The following is a 5,000-nucleotide window of genomic DNA, read 5'->3' on the forward strand; positions in this document are numbered from 1 at the left end:
CTTTATTAATCTCTGCATTAATAATGCAAGACCTTTCCTAGCTGGCAGTGGCTACCAGCCCTATGATTTGTAGATTTTGAGTGTTGGTGTTATTACTTTACATCCTAGGTGACATTACATCAACCTGATCCCATATCCTCATGTATTCAGGCTTCATGGATACCAGTTAAAATTATGAAGTGGTGAAACTCGCAAGTTATGATGAGTATAGTTTACAACATTTCTTCATGGATGCCACCCTTTGAGTGCTATATACAAGAAAATCAAATTTATACAATATAAATCTTATAAACATATATGTTTGTTATTCTTAACATGGTCTGCAATAAGATACCGACAATCAATAAAAAATACACTGTACACAGTTGCACATATATTTTATATAATCAAATTCTTAAAGAGTAAATAATTCATAATCACTCAAAAATTAATTGTCTATGCATATATACATGAGAGCATGTGTGAATGTGCTGGTTGTGTGTGTATGTCTGCAGGAAGCTATTAGTGTTTGCACATGTCTGTTAAAGTATCTGTCTTTGTATGTATGTTTGATTCATTCACTCTTTGGAAATTTAATATTTCATCCACAGAAACATTCACACTATTTGTACTATAGGGGAGAATTGGGATATTTCCTAACATCAGGTAAGTATAATTTGCTAACAATTTAATTCATTTCTCTTTTTTTTTTCCTGATTGAATGAATAAAAAAACAATATTACAACAAATAATAAGATATATATCAGTGTCATGTGTGATGTTTAAATATTCAACTAGTATTTATTTGTGCATGAATCCTTCTGTAATTTCTTTCTTTTGAATAAGTATAATATTTTGGCAAACTGTAAATCTTACGGCAACAAATGTGGGAGTCAACAACAATTCCCTTACTTAACCAGGACATTCTTTAAGATTGGCTTATTGAGCAAATTCTGGATTAAACATGAAGCATGAAGGAGCATCCTGAAGATTTAATAATACTAAAAGTTTAAATATAATGAGTGTGCAAAAATATTTCAATTACACTGACATTGGTTCCTAGCTCATGTTAGCTTTGACCTATCAGTAAGCTCAACAGATATTTTGACCTAATTCAGTGAATCATACATATATGCTTTGGGGGAAATTTAATACTCTTTATACTATTTCTGACAAAGTAATTTCAGTTCGACTTATTTGAGCATAAAACATTTATTCTACACTCATAAATTACCAGAAATGGTTCATTCCATTTACCAGTTAAATATATATTTCATTACATACATTCTAACTATATTTTATTAAACATATTTTATATATCTGCATAAAATATACTCTTTGTCCTTAATTTATGAGCTTTATATCACAAACAAATATGTTCTTTTACAACAGTTTAATTCCAATCTTCTTTTAAAATCTTGGCAACACCAAAGTGACTGACATCTTATTTAATCAAAATGTTCGATTCTGTAATTCTCATTTTGCTACCAGACCTAAAGGGAAGGTCCATATTTGATTATCTAAAAGGAACTTGAAAACTGTTTATACTTTGGAGGTAATGTATCGAACTTTGTATCGTAAAGGTGATAATATTAAATAACTGCATATGATGACTCCATTGATTGTAATGGATTCTTCATGAATAAGCCCTGAAATATATATTAATATCAATCAATCAAAAAACAACAACAAAATAGAAACAAACAAACAGAGAAAAAGAAGTGTTACTGTACATATTCATATTGTAATCAGCCTGTGCTAGAAGTAAGATTATTAATCCATTCTGAAGCTCAAAAGAAAATCAACATTACTCTAGCAACAGTAAGATTATGAAAAAATGGGGGGTTTCTCATAATCATATAATCATATGACTGCATACATCATGACATTATGAAAGAGTGGAATGTTGAGGTGAACTTGTGAACACCATATGACAAACCCAAGCTTGTCTGTAATTCTATAATAGATACACTACAGGCCTTTCACTCATAATAAACATTCACTCATTACTGACCCTCTTATAATAAGAATCTGAATTTTCTCTTTTTATGAAAATATACCATGAACATTTTTACCTATAATTTGAATTTAGCAAATATTCATAGAACTATCTTCTCTGCTCTTGTTCTTAGTTGACCTGTTTTTGAGGGCATCATACCCACTTTTCATCAAAACAGATTCTTTGCCCAGCATACAGGATTTTGTAGTGTTATCACAGAGGAGGTTCAGGATGCAGATTATCCATATATCACAGAAGCTTTCCTGAAATTAATAATGAATAATAGAGATAATGTATTTCTTCTGCTATCACAGAGAAACATAAAATTAAAGATATTCAAATTATCTATAATTCATATAAAAAACTCTATTCTAATTAGACTTTGCTGTTGAAAGCAAATATCCCAGCTTGTTCTCTGAGATCCAAGTGACATTGGCTGACATCAGCTGCTGAGATTTGGCAATGTCTGCGGGACATTCTTCTCATCCAGCCAAAGTCGGCCAAACAATTGTCCCAACAGTTTACTAACCATCTAATTACTAGTGCAATGTTTCCTATCATGCACCAAAACTTTTTTGGCCAGATACTGATAGTGGAATAACTTCATATGTTTGGGTAAATCAAAGAGTTTTATCAGTGGAGGTAGTAATACTGCTGTGCTATCTGTTTTACATCTTGAAAACTAGACATATGGTCCAGTAATGTTGGTTGACATCCATCACCTGACTGAGTTCCAGCCGAATGTACACTTCAATGTATTAATTTCTCAAGCATTAAGCCTTACATGTATCATAGTATCTGTTGTGTCTGGTGCATGGTATGAAACATTGTACTAGACTGCTAGCAAACTCAGACCAACGTTTCATGGATGAGCTGAATGGATGTCAAGCCAATGTCAGTTAGACCTCAGAATGCTAGCTGGGTATATCATCTCTGAAAATTAACAACTAAATATAAACAACTAAATAAAGTGTGTGTGTGTGTGTGTGTGTGTGTGTGTGTGTGTGTGTGTGTGTGTGTGTGTGTGTGTGTGTGTGTGTGTGTGTGTGTGTGTGTGTGTGTGTGTGTGTGTGTGTGTGTGTGTGTGTGTGTGTGTGTGTGTGTGTGTGTGTGTGTGTGTGTGTGTGTGACTGCCTGCTTGTGTGCGTGTGTGTGCATGTGCGTGTGCATGTACATGCGTGAGTGTGAGTGCATGTGCGTGTGCGCGTGCTTGTGCATGTGTGTGTGCGTGTGTGACTTGCATATGGAGCTGTTCCCTTCTTTGCTCTCATACTATCACTTTAACCAGTATTTTTTTAAGCTGTGATTCAAATCAGGCATGAACAGCAATTAAAGTTATTAATTGATTAAAATGAGAAGCCAGAGAAAAGCTAATTTGATAGGGGATATTAATCAATTAATATAAATATCACTTAGTATTGTAAAGTTCAGTTGCTAGTTTTCAGAGAAGATATATTTGCATTCAACAAAACACATGTACACTGGAAGAGATATGATTAAATCAATCAAAGAGAATTTCAATACTCTGATGTTTGTTAATTTGTCATATTTTTAATCATACAATAGCATAAACCAATTCTGAAGTGTATAACATCCTAGTTAAAATCATTGAGGACAATTTAGTACATATTACCACACATACTCCAGATGTTAATTATGCATCCTTATCTAGTGAATAACCTAATGCTATTTCATATCTCACACCATTGCTATTTTCAGACATGAAACAGCCTCTTGTGAAGAGATGAGGTTCTCAATTTCTCTTGGCGTGAAGTAATAAAACTGATGCAATATTGCCTTTGGCTGTAACTTTTCCTAAATCAGCAATACTTGACAAATCTCTTATTTAAGCAATGTGCAATAGTTTGCATAACGTGGTGTTTTATCTGCTTTCAGTTTTAATATGGAATCAATAGAAAAATAATACCTACATTATGTTACCACTTGTTATCTGACATAATGTTGTCCTGACCTTTTCATATCTGTATTATTCTTTCAAATAACTCACATATTAAACCATGCTAGAGATCATAAGGGATATCCATTTTTGTATCAGCAATATGTAGGACTTTTAATTATATTTGGTATTAAGAATATGAAAAGCAAACTTATATATTTAAATGGCTCACCCTGTTTCAGGTATTTGGAGTGGTCCCACCTGACCATCACATAACTGAAAATTTATGATGGTGGTGCTCCAGCTTCTATGGATTAAATAAGAGGCATAATCTTTTCACCTATCTGTGAAGCATGTCTAATTAAGTGAGTATACTTGCACTCTTGTAGGTAGTGCAACAAGTTGGCATTAAGGAGGTTCAGACTTCCTCTCTATGGAGCTAACAGGCATCAGCCTATCCTGAAGCAGTTGTCCACATCTTAACCATTTGGCTGTATCAATTAAACAGAAAATTACTCTCAGGATATGCCAACTTTCCTTCAAAAAGCAAAATGACTAAATTGACAATTACCAATGCTACCCTATGATAAAAAAAAAAAATCATTAATTTAAAAAGAATGACCATAACTTTTATCAAAGATTATTTTTTTGTAAATATTCCTTGAATAAATGATAATATACATAAGGATAATCTGTAAAAATATAGCCAGTATACTTAAAGAAACATACATTTTCTCATAGAAATATATAAGGTAAGTAAAATTCAACAAACAGTTGCTCATATTATAAACAACATTTGTACAAAATAACAAAATTAAACTGGGAAAGAGTTAAAATATATGTCACCTCATGGTAATTTCTATTTGAAATTTTGGGAGGGGTTTATATGTAAAATCAATTTTTTGTGATTTCAGCAGCTAAAGGGTTAAGTGATCTCAACTTCATAAAAAAATACTCATTCTGGGGCTCTGTCTTACTCATCTATCAGCAAAGTCATTTTCTAGGATGTTGATATGTTTATGAACCTAGTTGAGTACAGTAACTACAAGGTTATGTCAGAAGCGTACCGTCAAATCCTAGTACTCATTTGTACCACAAGGTCACTGACTGAATGTCAGAATAAAC

The 5,000-nt window shown here is 32.6% G+C and overlaps 1 protein-coding gene across 1 annotated transcript in view; it reads right to left on the reverse strand.

The window, feature by feature from the left end:
* Positions 1–5,000, reverse strand: part of LOC122247351 (uncharacterized) — a 134,049-nt gene that overhangs the window by 1,500 nt on the left and 127,549 nt on the right. Inside the window, exon 14 of the mRNA XM_086546804.1 lies at positions 1–2,241. This exon is cut by the window's left edge and continues 1,500 nt beyond it. The gene's annotated coding sequence lies outside the window, so the exon portion shown is untranslated. The remainder of the gene's footprint in view (positions 2,242–5,000) is intronic.

Source organism: Penaeus japonicus, unplaced genomic scaffold (assembly GCF_977035675.1).
Source record: "Penaeus japonicus unplaced genomic scaffold, GWHDUDI00000001_assembly GWHDUDI00000018, whole genome shotgun sequence".
Classification (NCBI taxonomy): domain Eukaryota; kingdom Metazoa; phylum Arthropoda; class Malacostraca; order Decapoda; family Penaeidae; genus Penaeus; species Penaeus japonicus.